The sequence below is a fragment of the Carassius carassius genome, chromosome 26 (genome assembly GCF_963082965.1).
Source record: "Carassius carassius chromosome 26, fCarCar2.1, whole genome shotgun sequence".
Lineage (NCBI taxonomy): Eukaryota > Metazoa > Chordata > Actinopteri > Cypriniformes > Cyprinidae > Carassius > Carassius carassius.
The window spans coordinates 23065553-23089499 of NC_081780.1; positions in this window are offsets into that span (position 1 = coordinate 23065553).

Sequence of the window (23947 nt, forward strand, 5' to 3'; positions counted from 1 at the left end):
CCAGTCAGGATTTAGACCGTATCATAGTACTGAGACTGCTCTCCTTAGAGTTACAAATGATCTGCTCTTATCATCTGATCGTGGGTGTATCTCTCTTTTAGTTTTATTGGATCTTAGTGCTGCGTTTGACACAATTGACCACAACATTCTTTTGCATCTTTCCTTAGAAAGCCACGTTTCTAGCATTTGTAAAACTGCATTTTTCCATCTCAAAAATATATCTAAATTACGGCCTATGCTCTCAATGTCAAATGCAGAAATGTTAATCCATGCATTTATGACCTCAAGGTTAGATTATTGTAATGCTTTATTGGGTGGTTGTTCTGCACGCTTAGTAAACAAACTACAGCTAGTCCAAAATGCAGCAGCAAGAGTTCTTACTAGAACCAGGAAGTATGACCATATTAGCCCGGTCCTGTCAACACTGCACTGGCTCCCTATCAAACATCGTATAGATTTTAAAATATTGCTAATTACTTATAAAGCCCTGAATGGTTTAGCACCTCAGTTTTTGAATGAGCTCCTTTTACATTATACTCCTCTACGTCCGCTACGTTCTCAAAACTCAGGCAATTTGATAATACCTAGAATATCAAAATCAACTGCGGGCGGCAGATCCTTTTCCTATTTGGCGCCTAAACTCTGGAATAACCTATCTAACATTGTTCGGGAGGCAGACACAATCTTGCAGTTTAAATCTAGATTAAAGACCCATCTCTTTAACCTGGCATACACATAACATATTAATATGCTTTTAATATCCAAATCTGTTAAAGGATTTTTAGGCTGCATTAATTAGGTAAACCGGAACCGGAAACACTTCCCATAACACCCTATGTACTTGCTACATTATTAGAAGAATGGCATCTACGCTAATATTTGTCTGTTTCTATCTTGTTCCGAGGTCACCGTGGCCACCAGATCCAGTCTGTGTCCAGATCAGAGGGTCACTGCAGTCACCCGGATCCAGTACGTATCCAGACCAGATGGTGGATCAGCACCTAGAAAGGACCTCTACAGTCCTGAAAGACAGTGGAGACCAGGAAAACTAGAGCCCCAGATACAGATCCCCTGTAAAGACCTTGTCTCAGAGGAGCACCAGGACAAGACCACAGGAAACAGATGATTCTTCTGCACAATCTGACTTTGCTGCAGCCTGGAATTGAACTACTGGTTTCGTCCGGTCAGAGGAGAACTGGCCCCCCAACTGAGCCTGGTTTCTCCCAAGGTTTTTTTCTCCATTCTGTCACCGATGGAGTTTCGGTTCCTTGCCGCTGTCGCCTCTGGCTTGCTTAGTTGGGGTCACTTCATCTACAGCGATATCGTTGACTTGATTGCAAATAAATGCACAGACACTATTTAACTGAACAGAGATGACATAACTGAATTCAATGATGAACTGCCTTTAACTATCATTTTACATTATTGACACTGTTTTCCTAATGAATGTTGTTCAGTTGCTTTGACGCAATGTATTTTGTTTAAAGCGCTATATAAATAAAGGTGACTTTGACTTTTGACTAATGGGGAAGCTAGTGCAATATTAAAATCATGTTTGCTATATTAAGTTAAACCGTGTCCACTTCCTATCATGTTCAAACCTTTCTCTCATAATTAAAAAACTAAAATCACCTCACCCTTCATATAACATCTACCTGCAACTTTGCAGTGCTGGCTCTCCCTGCATCACTTAGATTCCAGCTGAACTTCATCTGATCTTAATATGAAAGCAGTCGAGATAAATAAGGTATAGAAAAATGCTCATGGGAATGTCAAGAACAAGCTAAAAACACACAGACTAACTCCTTTCTAGATGCAGGAGATGTGTAACGTTACTTGTTTTCAAGTTACATGGGTTAAATTAATAGAAAAATTATGTTCTTTTACAACAGGGCTCGAAATTAACTTTTTTACTTGGTATCACTGCTGCACCCAACTTTAAAAAGTTAGTAGCACCAGCAAAAATTTATGAGCACCCACCAACAATTAGGAAGCACCACAAGTACAAATTATATATTAACATTCAATTTATTTAAAAACAATACAAGCAATGACTGCGGGTTTACACATCTGTGGCCAGGATTTGAAATTTGGTCTTGTTGCTCTATATCATCTCACCTGATGATAATGGCACATGATTTGTCATTTGCATACGTCATGTTAATCGCAACTCTTTTTTTTTTCCGTGAGCTGCAACATAGGTTTAAATTTAGTGAAGGCAAGCTCTTCTTTGGCAAAGGCGTGTATGCGATGTTAAATTTTATGTATAATTAGCTCTGTCAGTAAAGCATAACGACCAGCAGCATCCTGCTGATTAAAAGCCTTAATAATCGAACCTTATGAATCTGATTTGTTTGCCACACACTTGTCCCTGCATTTTTTGCTTGGCACTCTATTGCTATTAATATGCTATATTAATCTTAGTCAATAAAAATACAGCTGTTCATTGTTTGTTCATTTTACTTCACAGTTTATTAACTATGTTAACAATTACAACTTTTGATTTCAATAATATAGGCTATTAGTAGACTAAATAATTAAATTAACACTAACAATGCTAGTTAACTAGAGTTTCAAGGGTAACTAAACCCCTGGTCGCTCAGCTCTGGACTTCCGGTTGAGTGAACGCTGTGCGCACTGTCTGCCACTGCTCGCCGAACCTGTTTTATCAATTTTATTTTATTTATTTGGATTTCGAGCTGTGATAACCAGTATTTCATATTAAACGAGTTATCTCGATCTCTATCTGAGCTGGTGCTAAAGCCGACCTGGGAAGTTTGCTACACTGCTGCTGCCGGGCTGCTGGATTTTGGACATGTTGTGAATCAGCGCTGCTGTTTCACCTCGTCATCTGAGTGTCTGCGATCTGGCGCCGTATTGGTTGTCTTCGGACTCATCGACACTAAATCTCCATCGGATCCTGTTTCCCGTGGCCTGTATGTTTTGGATTATTATCTCGTAACTTTCACCTGGGCCTTCATCGTTACTTTCGACAGAATTACGCCTGGACCCGGCTATCGGTGAGTGACGATCCCTAAATGGGACTTCAAAAATGAACTTTTTCTCCGTCTGCTGGTTTCATCTGTCTGTTAGAAGTATCATCTCTTGGAATAGTGAACGATACGTCTACGTTTTCTCATCTCTACCGAGTATGGCAATTACTCTTACATCCTCTGAACTCATGCGATTGAACAATCGGTCAGGAACTTGCTTGTCATCAGACATTTACTTACTGTGTGCAGATCTAGGGATTCTTCGTCGCTCACATTATGTGCACCGTGATGCTCGCCTTGCTTACACGATCAACTATGACTGCATTACCAGGCAATAATCCTGTAATATCGTCCAATGAGCGACTGTTGTGTCGTCGCCATTCGTCTCAGTGCGGGGTGAACTTCAACTTACTTCCCTCGTTGCCAGGGATGCCTCGTCCAGATTTCGCTCTGTTAGAATATAACCAGCCAGAGATTAAAATTGCCTTGTTAAACGCAAGATCAGTATCAAACAAGACATTTCTGTTAAATGACTTCTTTGTAACAAGCACTCTGGACTTCATGTTCATCACTGAAACCTGGCTTACAGAAAATGACTTAAGCCCTTTATCTGAACTTTCCCCAGTACACTGTAACTATTATAGGTGCCCTAGAACTTCCAGTCGGGGTGGAGATGTTGCTGTCATTTTTAAGGACTGTTTCAAATGTAAGATCTTACCAGTGGATGCTTACACTACTTTTGAGGTCTTAATGTGTAAAGTAGAACTTACTAGGCCATTGCTTTGTGTTTTGATTTATAGACCACCAAAAGATAACAATGACTTTTTAAGAGAGTTTTCAGATTTTCTATCCAATGTGGTTTCAAGTACTGACAATTTGTTGATTCTTGGTGATTTTAACATACATTATTGTTGTCCTTCGAAACCTCTTGCAAGATATTTCGTTCATCTTTTAGACTCTTTTAACCTCACACAACACATATCAGGACCAACACACAAACTGGGTCACACGCTTGATCTAGTTCTATCATTGGGCCTTGATATCAGTAATATATCTGTGAGTGATGCTGGGTTGTCTGATCACTGGCCAGTTTTGTTTGACAGTGTGATTTCCTGTCCTAGTCATGTAAACCAGCCCAATACCTACCGTTTAAGGTCTATTAACCATTCCACTGCTTTGCAATTTATGGATGCTTTTTTGGCCCTTCCAGCTCATAGTGATATGATATCATTGCAGAATCAGAATGTTGAGGAGTTGGTAAATTGTTTCAATTCTTCATGTTTGGAAATTTTAAACATAATTGCCCCTTATAAAACCAAAGAACTGAAATCAAATAATCAACCATGGTTCAATAGTGACATAAAAGTCTTAAGAAAAAAATGTAGAAGAGCAGAAAGAAAATGGAAGGACAAATTACAAATCTCATATCAAATCTTACAGAGTAACTTGTCTGACTTCCAAGAAGCAGTTTCCTTGGAAAGAGCAAAATACTTCTCTAACATAATCTCAAAATATTCCCATTGCCCAAAGATACTGTTTTCTACGTTAAATTCAGTATTAAACCCTTCTAGAACGGCCGGCCCAGAACCTAGTCTAGACTTATGTGAGAAGTTCTGCAACTTCTTTATAAGCAAAGTTACTCAAATTAGGGCACAGATCTCTAGTAATTTTACTCCGAATTATTAATATGCAAATGTTTGCCCCTCTGCTTTTTCAAATTTTCAGACTATTTCACACTCCGAGCTGTTGAGCATTATCTCTAACATGAATCCAACCACTTGCTCTTTTGATGCCATTCCAACAAAGTTACTAAAGGATGTTCTGCCTTCTGTGTTGCCAAGTCTACTTTCTATTATCAATAGCTCCTTACAAATGAGTTCTGTACCACTCTGCCTTAAACAGGCTGTGGTCCATCCTTTACTCAAAAAAGATAATCTCGATCCTTCTGATTTTTTTTTTGTGAACAATTGTTTTTATTAAGCAGACATTTCAGTACAATACAAAATATGAGACACCAATCTAGACTGCGGCCATACCCTTCACCTACCAACCCACCAGGCAGACCCACACTGTGTCGAGAGAAACAAGACACTGCAGTGGCGAAAAGTTCAAAGTGCAATACTCAAGCACAAAAAATTTAAAAATAAATAAATAAATAACCAACTAAATCAAATTATACACAGATTCAAAATAAATTATACATCAAAAAGAAGATACAAAAGATTTAACAATGTCAAAGATAACACTCCAGGTTTTCAAAGTTTTTGTCGTTGCTCCATGAATACGAGCTGTAGATAGTTCCATAGAAACAATGTCAAGCAAAGATAAGCCCCGTACATGTCTGGTCATTGAATGGGGAGGAACCCAGCGACTAACTAACATTTTTTTTGCAGCAGTAAGAGCAGCTAAAAGTAAGTTTCTCTGTTGCGGAGACAGTGACAATGTTGAAAAATTATTTAAAAAGAAAAGATCTGGAGTCAAAACTACATCGTTTTCTAATAGGAATGCTATATCATGAGCAAGCTGAGACCAGAAAGAAGAAAGTGCAGAGCATTTCCAAAAAAAATGTAAATATGTACCGCGTACCCCTTGTGGACATAAATTGCAATTTGGGGAAGGTGACACATGCATATAGAAATGTTTTAAAGGTGACAGATAGAGTCTGTGTAATAATTTCCAATGGATCATCTGATGATTTGGATTTTTTGAGGATGATATGATTGTCTCCAAGATTTGATCAGAAAATAAAGTTTGTAAGTCATCACTGATGTCCTTAGACCAGATAGTTGTTATGGATAATGGTTTATATGTTTGTTTGTTTGAGGAGAAAAGAGTAAATAACTGAAGCAGAAATAATAGAATTATCAGTGGGGAGAATAACTTTTCGCAAGGGATGAACAGGCAATTGTGCATCCCAGGGAACTCCATACGCGCGAAGTGCCGACCTAATGCGAAGATACATGAAAAAGGAGGTACCTGGTAGATTAAAAAGAGTCTTTATATCTTGAAATGATTTCAGACCTTTGTCGTCAAAAATGTCACCAAAGGAAATTACTTTACATTTAATCCATTGTGGACGGTAAAATGGGTTTTTGCCTGATAAAAAGTTATTATTATGAAACAAGGGTGAGTGACGATGCCACCTCAAGTTTGACTCTGTCTTCCTGGTCACCATTCTCCAAGTAGAGATAAAATGTGTTATGATAGGGCCAAAATGAAGTTTACATTGTCTGAGTGAGACACCAGCAAAAACCAAATGTTCTATACTGTGTACTGTGGAGAAATAAGAGATTCTTCAATAGCCCACCATGAGGTTGACACATTTGGTTTAAACCAGGCTGACAGTGCACGAAGAGTAAAGGAATCAGCGTATAATTTAAAATTAGGAAATGACCATCCACCATCTGACCTGTTACGATGTAGAGTAGATAATTTAATTCGGGGGCGTTTACCATTCCAAATATATTGAGAGATTACTGAATCAAGTTTTTTCCAATAGCCAGCAGGCCGGGGTAGAGGAATCATAGAGGAATAGAAATTAACACGAGGAAGTATGTTCATTTTGACAACAGATATTCTTGCATGGAAAGAAGTAGGAAGATGTGTCCAATTTGCCAGATCGGAGGTAATTTTAGCCAAGTTTTTATTCAAATTATTTGAGACAATATCCTTCAAGGATGGATAAATATCTACCTAGGTATGTGAAAGAATGCATCACTGGAATAAAACCAAAAAATGTAGCAGACCCAACACAAAAAATAAGAGGGAGCAAATATGACTTTGTCCAATTAATTTTGTACCCTGATAAATTACTAAACTGGTTAAAGAAATTTAAAACATGGGGGACTGATAGAGCTGGATTATCTAAAAATAGCAGTATGTCATCTGCAAATAAAGATATGTAATTTAACGTGTTCTTAACAGAGATAGGACGTATAAATTCTGACTGACATACAGCTTGAGCAAGAGGTTCTAGAGATAAAGCAAACAGTAAAGGTGAAAGAGGACAACCCTGGCGGGTGCCTCTTGCAATAGGAAATGATTGTGAACTAATCTGGCCAGTAAGAATGATGGCTGAAGGATTAGCATAGAGGATTTTAATCTTATTTATAAAGACAGAGTTAAAACCCAGATGATCAAGCACTGTTATGATGGTGCAGGAGATGAACCCAATTGCAGACAGTTGTCACAGCAACACAGTTTATTGAACAAATAACAGGAAAAACAAAACCCATGAGGGGGCAAAACAAGGGCTAGACAGACGAAGGATGACTAAACTAGACTAACACTTGACAAACTAGACTACAACAGAAACAGGAACAAACTACTATTTAGACAAGACTTTCAAAAGACTTACTCACGGACAGCTCAAAGTTAGACAATGTACCGACCGAGGACAGAGAACATGAGGGGATTAAATGAGCAAACTAATCAGGAACAGGTGACACAGGTGAAGGTAACAATCTAATGATTACAAGATGACAAGGGGGCGGGGTAACATGACAAGACAACGCAAGCACATGGCCCAAACAAATGGCCATGTGCTTGCACATAAAACATGGGCCTGTCATGATCCTGCCTCAAGACCAGGAAAAATCAGAGACGAGGCAGAATCATGACAGAACCCCTCCCCTAAGGAGCGGCTTCCAGACGCTCCCTAAGGGAACACTAAACACGCGACATGACAGACTGAGACCAGGACACAAACCAACAAAACATGACAAAAACTAACAAAGGCAGACACGAAAGCACGACAACCGGGTTGGGATATTAAAAATAACAAACACGGGAGGGGGGGCGGAGGAACAACAAAGTTCATGGGGGAATGTCCAGGGTGGGTGGGTGGGTGGGACTGAAGTCTTGGGTCTTCCGGACGAGGGCTGTGAACAAGGACTCCGGGCAGGTTTGGATGGGGACACACGAGGGACAGTCTTAGGGAAAACAGTTCGGGGGGGAGGGGGTGACAGGAGCGTCCGGGGAAACGCACAGGGGTACAGAGGGCGAAAAAACAGGAAGCCAGACCGGGGGAACAGCAGGGGACACAACAGGACACATGACAACATCTTCTGGACACAAGACAACATCGGAGTAGATAGAAACTGGCTCGGGAATAGCGCTCACCGCGTCTGGCTCGGGAGGAGCGCTCACTGCGGCTGGCTCGGGAACAGTGCTTGCAGTGGCGGGCTCTGGAACAGGCTGAGATGAAGAACGAGAGGCTCCCTTTCTCCTCCTCTTTCTCCTCCTCTTTCTCCTAGGTCGCGTTGCAGATGCCATGGACGGACTTGTGACTGGTTGGGGAATTACAACAGGAGCTGTAACTGGGGCATGGAGGACAGTCTCTGACAGGGCTGATTCAGTCGCGGAGGACTCCGATGAAGAATCCCAAGACACCCGTCTCCCTCGTTTACCACGGAGACTTTCAGGGACAACTGAAGCCTCAGGGGTGGAAGTGGAGCCAGCTTGATTCCCTAGGGTAACCACAGCCAGGACACGACCCTCCGGGATCACTGACAGCTTGGGTGATGGTAACGACAAGGTGGAACCCCGCGACTCCCTCTGCGACAAACAATCCACCATGTCACCAAACGAGCAGCAGACCAGCTTCTCCCGTTCTGCCAGGGGTGGAGGAGCGTTGAGACCCGCTATGAGGTAGCGGTTGAGGAGGATATCAGGTAGCAACAGCCTCCTCTCGTTCGCGACCCGAGCGTACTCTCTCAGGGGCCGCTCTCCCTGGGGAGGAATTAGCAGCTTGCCATTCTTTGCATCGTCGATAGCCCTCTGCCACCATTGTGCAAGGTCGTCAGAGTTGTGCTCAACCAATGAGGACATACTGTCTGCTGGGTTCTTTCGGGGTCAGTACATTCTGTTATGATGGTGCAGGAGATGAACCCAATTGCAGACAGTTGTCACAGCAACACAGTTTATTGAACAAATAACAGGAAAAACAAAACCCACGAGGGGGCAAAACAAGGGCTAGACAGACGAAGGATGACTAAACTAGACTAACACTTGACAAACTAGACTACAACAGAAACTAAGGATGGCTGAAGCGAAACAGTCGTTCCGAAGCTTTGCGAGATCCCGAAGCGCAGATGTGTCGAAACACTGATCCGAAGCGTGATTCGAAACACCCATGTCACGTGACTATGACCAAACGAAGCCTCGAAGTGTTTCACTAATTGTTTCATCAGGTGTGGTCCGCCGAATCAGCGTTTGATTGGAACGGTCGGGAACAGACCACACAATCGCACATCTGTATAAAAGTGAAATAAACGCATTTTGACCTCGTGGGTTTTTGTGAGAGGAGTTTGACTTTGAGATAGCGGATTTTTGGTGATATAGTGACATAGTGCGATTTGATTAGTTATAGGCAATTTAGACTTACATTTAAATTTACACAACACATTGACTGAGAGGCTAGAGACAGACAGAGTATACATATAGTGACACATTAATAGATACATAGATATAAATATATATAGACAGCTAGATTAATAGATAGATACATATATAGATAGATTACAGATACATATATAAATACATATATTATAGATAGATACATATATAGATAGATTATAGATACATATATAAATACATATATTATAGATAGATACATAGATTATAGATAGATATCTAGATACATAGATCGATTCATATATAGATAGATAGATTTGGATAGATAGATAAAATGGAAGCTCCCCAGAAATGCCGTACATCTGTGGTGTGGGAGCATTTCCATTTAGAAACCCCAAATAAAGTGAGATGTGTGTATTGTGATCGGCAGCTAGCCTACTGCAACAATACATCATCCATGATGCGCCATTTGAGGAGCACTCATCCTGCCATTTTGCAGGGTGCAGAGGATGGCATTCCCCCCTGTACCTAGGCCTGCTACTGACACTGCTGGGCCATCTAAGCAAGGTATGCATTGTTTGGGATATAATTATAATTGAAATATAATTACAACCTTTTGGGACACTTTTTATAAAGTTTATAAGTTATATAAAGCACTGATTATAAACACTGGAAGGTTTCCAAATAATGAACCAGTAGGCTATACTTTTAATAGATGTGCACTAATTGAAGCTTTATTTTTCCAATGTATTTGTCTGAAAGTATGTTTTGTCTTCTCTTTTAAAAGTCAGACAGAGGGAATTGGATGAGGCTCTTATAAACATGGTGGTGAAGGATCTGCAGCCCTTCACCATCGTGGACGATGAGGGATTCAGGGCATTTGTGAACAAGCTTGATCCAAGCTATGTCCTCCCATCCCGGAAGGTGCTTAAAATAATGGTCAGCGAAAAGTACAACAAAGCCAAGGAGAAGACAATGGAGGACCTACAAAAGGCCAAATTTGTTAGCCTTACAGCTGACATGTGGTCCTCCATTAATATGGATGGATATCTTGGTGTGACTTGCCATTACATAACACCAGAGGCAAAAATGGCAACTGTTGTACTGGGTGTAAGGAGGTTTTACCAAACCCACACAGCCCAGCATCTCATGGAGGCTAAAGCCTTGCTAATGGCTGAGTGGGGAATAACCTCCAAAGTTCAGTGCATGGTGACTGACAATGCATCTAACATGATCCTAAGTGCCCAGCTACTCCACCTTCGCCATGTCCCATGTTTTGCTCATACTTTAAATTTGATTGTGAAAAAGGCACTAGATCAAACCCCAGTCATCAATGAAATACGCCAGAAGGCCAGAAAGATAGTGGGGTTGTTCAGATCCAGCTACAAAGCAAAGGACAAGCTTGTGGAGATGCAGAGCTTGATGGGAAGACCAACTCTGAAACTGATACAGGAGGTTGACACGAGATGGAACAGCACATTTGACATGCTACAGCGCTTGTATGACCAACGTGAACCAGTGGCTGCTGCACTTTCCAACTTAAACAATGATACTGCTCCCCTGACAAGTATTGATTATGACATTATTGAACAATCATTGTCAATACTGCAACCATTCAAACTCGCAACAACAGAGATGTCAGAGGAAAAGAGAGTGTCTGCTTCAAAGCTTATACCACTGTACAGGATGTTGCAGCACAAGCTTGCACAGAAAAAAGGAAATGCAACGCAGGAATCAACTGTTCAATTAGGTAGGCCACAATGACCATACTACCCATGTGATTGGCCATAACTGTCATATTATTGTCATTATTATAAATATGTGTTTCTCCTGTTTTGGCTCATAGGCTCACATCTGCAAGAAGGTCTGCACTCCAGATGTGGAGGTTATGAGAGTTTTAGAGCCTTGGCACTGGCTACACTGCTGGACCCAAGGTTAAAAAATGTGGCATTTGGAAATGCTGCCAAAGCCCAGGAAGCTGAAAAGCATATCACACTGGAGTGTGCTTCACTGATGCGTTCAAACACAAATCCTGGTGAGCAGTTTCAGTCTGTGTTATGTTATGTAATCTGAATCATGTAATATAATATATCCTTCATATATGCCGTCAGTTTAGGATTTGTTACTAATTGCTGTTTTCATTTTTATTCAGACCCAGAAATGTCAACATCACACCCATCATCATCATCATCACCATCAACATCAACACCAGTAGAAACACAGGACAGTTTATGGGAACTTTTTGATACTCGCATCCATCAAACCAAGATGATACACAATGCTACACCTGATGCCACAGTGGAAGTGAAAAAATACATCAACGATGCGTATTTGCCCAGAACTCATGATCCACTAACTTACTGGAAAGAGAGAGCAGTAATCTTTCCTCATTTGTATGTCCTTGCAAAAAAATATCTTTGTATGCCAGCAACAAGTGTCCCTTGTGAGAGGATTTTTTCAAAGGCTGGAGAAATTATCTGTAAAAAAAGAAGTAGGCTAAGTCCTTCCACAGCAGATAAATTAATATTTTTGAATAAAAATCTGTAAAAAAGTGAGACATTGTGGCTTGATTTCTTTTATTAATATTCATTTTTCATGACCAAAATAACATTATGCACAGTGAGGAGCCTATAGGTTACAAGCTTCACATATTAGAACATTATAATAATAAAAAAACAACACATTTTTTTAATGGCTCGTCAAGGTTGTTTCAGATCAACACCTGCAAGTGACCACTAGGTGTCACCGTTGAGACGGGTGTCGGATTGATTCGAAGCCTCGAAACAATATGGCACATTTGGTTCAACTGTTTCATTGGTTCACGAGGCCTCGATTTTGCCATCACTAACAGAAACAGGAACAAACTACTATTTAGACTTTCAAAAGACTTACTCACGGACAGCTCAAAGTTAGACAATGTACCGACCGAGGACAGAGAACATGAGGGGATTAAATGAGGAGCAAACTAATCAGCAACAGGTGACACAAGTGAAGGCAACAATCTAATGATTACAAGATGATGACAAGGGGGCGGGGTAACGTGACAAGACAACGCAAGCACATGGTCCAAACAAATGGCCATGTGCTTGCACATAAAACATGGGCCTGTCATGATCCTGCCTCAAGACCAGGAAAAATCAGAGACAAGAAGGCAGAATCATGACAAGCACTGCCCACAAATAGTTCCACTCCAAATGGTCAAATGCTTTCATTGCATCTAAAGAGAGTATAGCAGAGGGAGAAATCAACTGATCAGATGAAGAGATTATGTGAAGTAGTCTTCTCAGATTATCTGAAGCAGAACGAGATTTAATTAACCCTGTTTGGTCATGATTAACAAGTTTAGTCATAAAGCCTTCTAGACGACTGGCTAAAACCTTTGCATAAATTTTTATATCTGTACCAATTAGAGAAAGTGGGCGGTTACTAGAACATAAAGTAGAGTCTTTATCTTTTTTTAATAGGAGAGATATAATGGCCATGTTCATATTTTGTGAGAAGCAACCATGATCGATCGAGTACTGCATCATATCTAGCATAAGTGGCCCCAAATCGGACCAAAAGGTCAAGTAGAATTCAACTGGTATGCCATCAAGGCCTGGGGATTTCCCCTTACTCACAACTTTAATCGATGATTCTAATTCAATAAGTGATAAAGGCCTAGCTAAAGACTCAGAATCTGATTCTGCCAGATGTGGAAGATTAAGAGTAGATAAAAAAGAAGTGTAAGATGCAGATTCACATTTAGAGTTGGAACTATATAGATCACGATAAAAGGAACGAAAAGTGTCATTTATGCTCTTCTGGTCAGTCAGAACCTCACCGGTTTGAGATTTCACCGCTGTAATATTAGCAAAATTTCTCACTATTACGTAGTCTTAGAGCCAATAAATGGCTAGGTCTGCTACCTTGAAAATAATAATTTTGTCTAGATCTTTGAATAAGAAATTCGGCTCTCTCTCTGTATAATAAATTAAGTTCTTTCCTAACAGTTTCAATTTTAGTTGCTGTACAATCAGAAAAAGTGTGTTGGTTTGCATGTTCTAATGATCGGAGATTGGATTCTAAGTCAGAAATTTTCTTACGGTGAATTTTCTGTCGGAAGGAAGCAAATGATATTGAAAAATTTCTTATGAAGCCCTTTATCGCCTCCCACAATATCCGTGGATCATCCACAGAGCCTAAATTCACGTAATTTACATCTGAATTGATCACAAAAGAACAAATTTTTTAATAAATTAGAATTAAAGCGCCATCTGGGGGCTCGCGAAGGTCGCTGGGTAATTGAAAATTTCGAAAAATTACTGCTATGGTCTGAAAGAGAAATGGGAAAGATGTCGACTTCAAGTAGCATTGAGGTCAAGGAAGAGGAAGCGAAAATGTAGTCAATCCGTGAATATGTTTTGTGTCTACCTGAGAAAAATGTGAATGATTTTTGGGACGGGTTGAATAATCGACATACATCTACTAATGAAAAAGAGGCTATGCATTGATTAAGTTGCTCAGTAGACACAGATTGGGAGTAAGAAAAGTTGTCACCAGATCTATCAAGTACATTGGACATTACAGCATTCATATCTGCTCCCATTACTATCTCGAAGTCTGTGAGATCAGTGAGACAGGTAGATAATTTAGAAAAAAAGGTTGGATCTGGACTACATGGTGCGTAAACTGAGACAAATGCTAACTTCCTATTCCCAACCATAGTTGTCATATAAACTATTCTGCCAGCATTATCACCATTTCTAGCCAAAATAGAAATATTAAAATTTCTTCTAACAATGATCAAAACACCTTTAGTTTTATTGTCACTCGCAGCAAAAGAGACCACCTCATAATATTTATTATTGCATCTATGGACATCATCCTTTCGCAAATGAGCTTCCTGGATTAAAGCAATGTCAACCCTTTTTCGTCGCAAAAGTTCTAAAAAACTTGTACGTTTATGGGGGGCATTTAAACCATTGACATTACAACTTAGTATATTAATTTCAGTCATAACTATCAAATGAATAAGTGAACTGAATAGATAAAAGAAAGTAGTACCACTGCAAACGAATTATCTCATGTCTGCCTTTAACCCATCCCTCTCTCATCAAGAAATCCATTAACATTTTTGGAGTTTTGGAGAATTTTCATCAAGCTCAGTTCCTGTCACTTGTGGGGTGCCCCAGGGCTCAATTCTGGGTCCAACCTTATTTTCCTTATACTTACTCCCTCTTCTTTCCATTTTTGAGGCCCATAAAGTTTCAAATCACATTTATGCCGATGATACTCAGCTCTATTTTCCATTAAAATCAGGTACTGGTTCAGTTTCTTCTCTTCTAGCTTGTTTAGAGGACATTAAGGCTTGGATGGACAATAATTTCCTTCAATTAAATCAGAAGAAGACTGATGTTATGTTGCTTGGCCCTTCACACCTTTTAAATAATATAAGTTCTACCCTAGGCCCCCTTCAAGATAGCATTCATGATAAAGTAAAAAATCTGGGAGTTACACTTGATCCTGAATTAAAATTTGATAAACAAATCAACTCTGTAGTTAGAGTCAGTTTTCTGCAGCTTAGGGGACTTCGCAAGCTGAAAAATATTCTAAGCTTTAGTGATTTGGAGACTGTTATTCATGCGTTTATTTCAACCAGACTGGACTACTGTAACGCTCTATATGCTGGAATAAATCAGTCCTCTCTCGCGCGATTACAACTGGTACAGAATGCTGCGGCTCGTTTTTTAAAGGTGCCATGTGCAAAAATTGAGCTAAAAATATTCAAAAAATTACCTAAACGCATCAAAAGTATGAGAAGAAATAAGGGCGATTATGTCATTAAAAAAATGTAAAGTTATAGTGCTGCAGAGATATCAACCTTAATTAGCAGTAACATTACTAGCCCCGGCCCGACAGGTGTCGTAATACCAGTTTCGGCCATGGGAGGCGGTATGCGGGCAACATAACCACCAGCCAACCTGCAATACACGAATAACTCGCACGGCTTGTGGGCGTAATCTAACCTGGTGTCAATCAAGCGGAAGGATGGTTGAAGCCTTTGGCAAGAGACCACCACCCGCTACAGGGAAACAACCGCGCTCGGAAACACAAATCAAATCCGATAAGAAAAGGAGCCGAACCAGAGTAAACATCGGCACTGCTTTCAATCGCTGGAGACAACTGATGGACCTGAAAGAAATTAGGTTCGACACCGAACTTGCAACATTTCTTTTGGATTGGTAAGTTAGATGCTGTTAGTATTTCGCTAGAAGTTTGTTTTATATATTTTTGTATTTTTTTTCGGGAAGTTATAACATAGAAATGTATCGAAGGCTGTTCTATAAACGTGCTAATGTTAGTGATGGCTAACCGTAGCTGCGTTTGATAATTAGCTAGCTATAACTTACCCATATTTTTATATCATAAGTAACCTGCTCTGTCTAGTCTGTTGGTCTCCGTGTCCTCTTTGCTTCGTGGTTTTTCTGTACGTGAGAAAATTGATGTGTGGCGTGAAAGCGTGTGAAAAGAGTCAATTGCGTGTGTCTCACGGTGAATGCTTGAGAGTTGGGAGCTCTGGTTATGTTGGTTGGCGCTAGCTTGGTCAACATCAGCTGTCTGATGTTGACCAATGATGTTGACAGAATGCTGTCTGTCAAATTAATTTAATTCCAATAATGTGTATATACAACTCAATGTAATATGAACAAAACGAATATGAACATATTCACTGGTAAAGGTGAAGGGGAGTAGCTTGAAGATGTCATGTTTCAAAATCACTTGACATCACCCAACGTTCCTCTGGAGGCAAAACGTCCTCTTATAGCAGCGGTTCTCAATTCCAGTCCTCGCGCCCCACTGCTCTGCATATTTTGCACGTTTCTCTTTGTTAACACACCTGATTCAGATAATCAGCTCGTTAGAAATGAACTCCGTGCATGAACTGTTTTTCAAATGTTCATTGCTCCCTACTCTCTGAGCAGGGGAAATCTGTTGAAATTTACCTCACATCGAAACATTCATTCACTGATTTGTGCTGTGCAGCGTCTTTAAACATGGACAACTGTAACATCATATACCTCTGTAAATCAATACAATTTAAATTCACGTCTTGCACACTTCAATGCACTTTGATTGGAACATATAGCTACGTTCACTTCGAACTGGAATCATGGCTGAATATCCTGTGATGACCACTTCGCAGGGCACTTATGTTCGAATAGAACAAATGTCTGAAGCTCTAAAAGAAACGTTCAAAATGTGTAGAGCAGTGGGGCGCGAGGTCTGCAATTGAGAACCGTTGTCTTATAGGCTTCGGCTATGCTCTAGTGTTGTTGTGAAGGTAGGGGCAGAGCATAGAGACTATGCTGTTTCTCGTTTGTTACTCTAGAGTAGACCAATTCACTTTATTGAAGCATACTGCCCCCATCTGGTATGGAATGTGGAGTATGACTTGATTTTTTTTTGCCGGATATGACAGATGGCACCTTTAACTGGGACAAAAAAGAGAGAACATATTACACCTGTTGTTATCATCACTTCATTGGTTACCTGTTCGATTCAGAGTTGATTTTAAGGTTTTAGTATTTGTTATTTAAATCACTTCATGGTCTTGCCCCTTCATATATTTCAGACCTTCTCCACTCGTATTGTCCAGAGAGAACACTCAGATCCTCCACTCAGATGATGTTAAATGTTCCAAAATCTCGACTTTAATCCAAAGGCGACAGAGCTTTCTCAGTTCTTGGTCCTAAGCTCTGGATTTCCCTAACTTTGTCCATTAGACTTTCCCCTACACTTTTTACATTTAAATGTTCTCTTAAAACTTTTTTTTTTCTCAGGCATATGTGTAACTTGATATTAATTATTAAATTAATATTATTATTTTTTTGTCTTAATTATTGTTTTAAATTGCATGATGTTTCCGGGTTTAATTCTATTATTTTTGTTTTGCTTTCTTTTCATGTTTTATTATTAGTCTTTAAATTGTATTGTACAATGGATGTTTTGTTTGGTATGTTGTGCAGCACTTTGGTCAGCATTTATGTTGTTTTAAAGGGCTATATAAATAAACTTGACTTGACTTGGTCAGAGCCTGACTCCACCCACTGGCAATATTTGAAAAATGCTGAAAAGTGAGCAGAGCACAGCGGAGATAGAGGGGACGTACCGAGGGCGGGGCTGAGTGGGTGGGGCGTGAACCTGAGACTTGCAGTGATTGATTGATTGACAGCTGCTGTCAGAGTAGTTAAAAAGGAGTGACTGTAGTGATGCAACTAGCTTTGCAAAAGAGCGTTCATTTGAGGAGAGGACGTTTCTCCCCCACCTTCACCTGAAGTGGATGATGTCGAAGTGTTTGTGTTCTGAGCCATATCAATTCGAGACGCCGGCTCAAACTGTGGTCTTAACTGCCGCACTGCTTCACTTTTCAGCGCGAGCTGTGTGGAGAAGCCCAATTCCACCTCCATTGCGTTGGAGAAGCAATCCCGCATAAAATGCAGTTTGCACACTCAAGCTATAGGTGTGTGATCCTACCTGTCCGATCGCTACCATTTTGTTTACTTAAATGGGGTGTCATCTCATTTATCATCAGTAAAATATGGAGTGCCACAAGGATCCGTCCTAGGTCCCCTTCTATTTTCAATATACATGTTGCCCCTTGGTAATATTATTAGAAAATACGGAATTAGCTTCCACTGTTATGCTGATGATACTCAGCTATATATCTCAACGAGATCAGATGAAACTTCTAAATTATCTAAGCTAACAGAGTGTGTTAAAAATGTAAAAGATTGGATGACAAATAATTTTCTCCAATTAAACTCAGATAAGGCAGAGATATTAATTATTGGACCAAAAAACACTACACAGAATCTTGTAGATTACAATCTGCAACTAGACGGATGTACTGTTACTTCTTCTACAGTCAAAAATCTGGGTGTTATATTAGACAGCAATTTGTCTTTTGAAAATCATATTTCCCATGTTACAAAAACTGCATTCTTCTACCTTAGAAACATTGCCAAGCTACGAAACATCTGTTTCTGATGCAGAAAAGCTAGTTCATGCATTTATGACCTCTAGACTGGAGTATTGTAACGCACTTTTAGGTGTTTGTCCTGCTTCTTCAATAAACAAGCTACAGGTAGTCCAAAATGCAGCAGCTAGAGAGTCCTTACCAGGTCAAGAAAATATGATCATATTACCCCAATTTTACAGTCTCTGCACTGGCTACCTATTAAGTTCCGTATTAGTTACAAATTATCATTACTTACCTATAAGGCCCTAAATGGTTTAGCTCCTGCGTACCTAACTAGCCTTCTACCACGTTACAATCCATCACACTCCCTAAGGTCACAAAACGCTGGACTTTTGGTAGTTCCTAGGATAGCAAAGTCCACTAAAGGAGGTGGAGCTTTCTCACATTTGGCTCCCAAACTCTGGAATAGCCTTCCTGATAATGTTCGGGGTTCAGACACACTCTCTCTGTTTAAATATAGATTAAAAAAGCATTCGAATAATGTATCTCTTAAATTGTGAGTTTAGTTGCATCTGATCAAATGTGCATTCTTATTCATTAGCTTGGGTTAAACTAATTAATTTTACTTTGTTGGATCAGCAGCTATGCTAATGATGTCTCTATTTTGTTTCTATGTTTTGCCATGGGATTTACATCCCATGGTAACTAGGATTTACACAAGCTCCAGTCTGGATCCAGAACACCTGAGAAGAGATGATGCTGACCCTCAGAGGACCTCAGATGATGCTAACCCTGAATCAACAAACAGAACTAACAAATGTTGCTACAAGTGTGACTGCATCATCTAATAATTATTAATTATTAATAATATTGTGGCGAGTGGGGCGGGGCCGAGGGACGTGGGAACAAGGAGTGAGGCCGGCAATGATTTGGCAAATCAGTGGCACCTGCGGCCCACCGCCGGTCTCGAGTCCCACGTAGGAGATGGAAGGATATAAAACTGGAGCGACGACAGTGAAGGACGAGAGAGGACCAGGCCTGGGCTTTTAGTTGTGTTGTGTTGTGTTTTGGTTTTTATTTGAGCGCACCAGTCGTCCGTGAGGGGCTGGTGCGCTGTTTTGTGTTTATTTTTGTAATTAATATGTTATTTGATTGTGCGCCGGTTCCCGCCTCCTTCTTCCGGATGAATACTAAGGTTGAATCATTACAGTGGTGCCGAAGCCCGGGAGAAGGAGGGACGCGCTGCTGAAGATCCCTCGCCGCTGTGGGGAATCCGCGGTGCCACAGAGCAGGCGAGGAGGATGCCGCCATGGACGCTCGAGGCGGTGGGCTGGAGCGAGTTGCCGGGGATGGGCGAGCTCGCTGCCGACCGCCCGCTATCTGGAGGGGCGGCTGCCGTCCGTGAGGGAGCGGAGGAGTCAGTGCCGTTCGCCAGAGAGCCGGAGCCTGCTGCCGTCCACCTGAATGGGGAGGAGCAGGGAACGGGGGACTCCTGCCGGCTGCCCAAAACCGGAGGAGCCGTCGCCGTCCACCGGGCGGCGGAGGAGTGTCATGCCGTCCGCCGAGGGCCGTCCAGTGCCACCGTCAGGCACCGCGGAGGAGATCGCCCAGCCGGTGGAGGGCCGAGCAGCAGTGCGTCTGGGAACCGGAATTTTTTTTTTTCTCTCCCCTCTCTCGTCTCTGTCGCTCCTCCTTCCATCTCCTATTCTCTCGCCTCGTCTGTCCTACCCCCAGGTTCCCGCAGGTCCTCGTGAGCAGTCCCCCCCGGAGGGAGGGGGGGGGGAGTAGAGCGCAGTCTCGTGGGTACCCCCCGGCCTGCGAGGGCGATGGGGGTATGTGGCGAGTGGGGCGGGGCCGAGGGACGTGGGAACAAGGAGTGAGGCCGGCAATGATTGGGCAAATCAGTGGCACCTGCGGCCCACCGCCGGTCTCGAGTCCCACGTAGGAGATGGAAGGATATAAAACTGGAGCGACGACAGTGAAGGACGAGAGAGGACCAGGCCTGGGCTTTTAGTTGTGTTTTAGTTTTATTTTGTGCGCGTCAGTCGCCGTGAGGGGCTGGTGCGCTGTTTTGTCTTTATTTTGAATTATTAAATGTCGTTTGATTGTCCGCCGGTTCCCGCCTCCTTCTTCCAGATGAATACAAAGGTTTTAATTCATTACAAATATTAATAATATTTATCGTCTGGCTGACTACGTCTTGTATACATTTTTCTAAAAATCCTGTCATACATGCACAAACTGACAGTCACCACTTATAAGCTACTACTAAATATTGTAGAAACATAATTTTCAGTAAAGTTGCTTTGTAACGATTTGTATTGTAAAAAGCGCTATACAAATAAACTTGAATTGAATTAATAATTGGAAAAATAGTGTAAAGTGTTACAGATTTTTTGTTTACTGATGTTTGTGAGTTCAGTGTTGGACAGATCAGTTGTTTTAACCATTCATTAAAGTGAATCGGTTCAAATTAGTCATTAGTTCGCAAAACGTGTCATTAGTGGACTACAGCACACATTGTGACTATCCCGACAGTTTAGGAAATCGCACAAGATTTGTGTCAACAAAAGAAACATTTCATTACTGGATAGGTTTTTTAGTCTATTGAAATTATAGCTTACGTTAGATGACAGACAAATGCAATGTCTCCAATATTGGAGGGGACAGTCTAACACATTTCTCATGTCAAGGGCCACTTTGGGATGTAAGATGGATGAGGCAGCACTTAAGATGAAGACTAATATGAAAAAAGCAATGTCAGAGATAGATTTTATAGCAACGACAACAGATTGTTGGAGTTCAAGGAGAATAAGTTTCATCGGTGTCACTGCCCACTGGATTGATCCTAAAAACCATGATAGGTGCTCAGTGGCACTAGCATGCAGGCAGCTCAAAGGCCCACACACTTTTAATGTTTTGGCTTGCATTCTAAATTACATACATTCTGAATTTGGAGTACAGAACAAGGTTGTTCGAACTACGGACAATGAATCAAATTTGTTAAAGGCATTTCTTTCATATGGAGAGCAAGATGAGAACAACAACTCTGCTTGAGATGAGGCTGAAGAAGAGATAAGTGATGTGATGTGTGATGGAGATGATGAGGATGTGGATGGTGTCGAGGTGGACTTTGTGGAGGTTACAGCTGTTTTAGATGAAGATGATGAATTACAACTTCCAAAGCATCATCGTTGTGTCTGCCAATTATTAAACTTGGTTTCCACTGTGGATGCAGCCAAAGACTATTCAAATGAAGCTTACAAGAAGCTGTCCAGGTCAGCTTCTGCAAAGTGCCATGCACTATGGAATAAGTGTGGCAGATCTGTGACTGCAGCAGAGATTATAGAAGACATGTGAAAAATACAGCTGATCTGCGTACAAAGCCAACACATGGTGGAATTCCTTATTTCTCGCCGTTGAGAGAGCGTGCTTTGAATCATTAAAGATCAGGGAGAGGGGGCTATCAGAACCGTCTGCACTTCACTCGTGTTGCCAATTTAAGTGTTGTTGTTTTTTTTATAATTCCTTTACATTCTTGTTCCAGTAATTTAATGTTAATAGTAAAACACATTACTGTACTTTGAGTAGTAGCTTAACTACTCAAGGATATAATAGAAGTAGATACAGGGAAACAGTAAAATAGATACAGTAAAATGACACTTCTCCCTTTCTCTCTCTCTCTCTCTCACACACACATGTAATGATATGAAATTATTTATTGTTGTTGTCCGTATATGTGATAGGTTCAGTCCAGTTGAAATTGTATTTCTGGAAGAGTATGCCAGAACCATAAACATTCTTAAGGCTGAAATCGGTGATCAGATGGGATGGCTTCTGCCTACTTTGACACTCCTCATCTCGAAACTGGACCGAATTTGCATTACCTCCATGTACTGCAAACCTCTGGTGGATGCCATCCAAGGAGGCCTGTAGCAGCGCTTTGGAAACCTGCTGGTAGAGCCATAGTTTATTGCAGCTGCAATCCTTGTCCCGAAATGTAAAATACCCTAGATATTGGATGAACACATTGTCAAAGTAGGTAAGATTATTTTAGTCTATGTTTTTGGAAACTGTCATCAGTTAAAGATTCAAAGAAACTGAGCCAAATCATTTTTCAAACATATTCAACTCAAATTTTATTTCGACATTGTCAGTTTGTTAGTGTTAATTTCGTCAGACGAGACGAGATGAAATATGTTCGTCAACAACCTTTTTTTTCATGACTAAGACGAGACGATGACAAGACTGCACCACTGTCCAAAAACGCTGACTAAGACTAAATTAACATGCATTATTGTTGACGAAAAAAGACGAGACGAAAATGTTTTGCATAAAATAAAAACCAAGATAAAATTTCTCTTCATTTTCGTCTACAATCGTCTCTGCTTTTTCATCAACTGTTACGCCTTTAAAAATTCAGAACGAGTTTGCGGCTTCGTGCTGTTGCTCAAGTTACAGGTCTCATACTCCTGTTGCTGCCAGCCTGTGGCTGCAACACAAAACTGCTGAACACACAACACCTGAAGCGAACAAGAGTGACGAGCGCCGACGACATGCTATGTCGAAGGAAGAGGCTCGATATTTGTGTGTTATAGTTAGCAGCGGTCTGTTATCAAGAAATAAAATAGTGTGTGCGTAAAAAGAATTTGTCCACACGCCGCTCAAAAAATACAAAATAAAAAAAAATTCCTGAGCGCAAGTCTAGGCAGGCTTTTTGTGTTAAATTATATTTCCTGTTGCTGCGCAGGCTCTTTTATTGTATATGACAGCTTATGTCCCGATGACCGGTCTTTGCATTACGATTAAAAGCAGTATCAATAAAGTAAAAAATTGTGATCAGGTTAATCATTTGTGAATGTGTCTCCTAAATCAGAATTTGAAAACCAGACACATTTAACATTTGCATCCAACAAAAATTATTCAACAAGTGTATTTTGTCAGGTAATTATGACATTCAACCAATGTTTGAGATATGTGAAACACTTTTTTTTACTGAAATGTTTATCAGTAATAATGTGTTATTTAAAAAAAAACACTAAAATTTTTTGACTAAAACTAGACTAAAATTAAAAGACTTTTAGTCGACTAAGATACCTTGAGTTTTCTTTTGACTAAAACTTGACTAAAATGACGAGACTTTTAGTTGACTAAAACTTGACTGACAAAAAAAGATATGTGAATGACTAAATATGACTAAAACTAACAAGGACATTTGGCACAAGACTAAGACTAAATTAAAAATAGGTGACGAAATTAACACTACAGTTTGTTTAGGTTAGTTTTTAGTTTTTGCACCTTGGAAATATGTGGGGCGATGCTGTTCTTTTGATATTTTAATCTGGAGAAATGTGTATGATTAAAGTGATGTTTTGATTCTTAGCTTCTGTAGAAATCTCCATTTCAGGACTGGACTACATCAAGGACCATCTGGAGAAAGAGACTTCAGATCAGTCACCAGTTGATGGTTCCAGTGCTTACTCATGGTCAGGAAGCTTTCAAACAGTTAGTTGGCTACCTTGCCTGCAAAGCTGATGACAAAAAAGTTCTCAAGTCCTTTCCAGCAGACTGTAAGTTGTCTTTGAAGGTCAATACTGCTTTACCTGCTTCTGCAGCTTGTGAACATCTTTTCAGCACA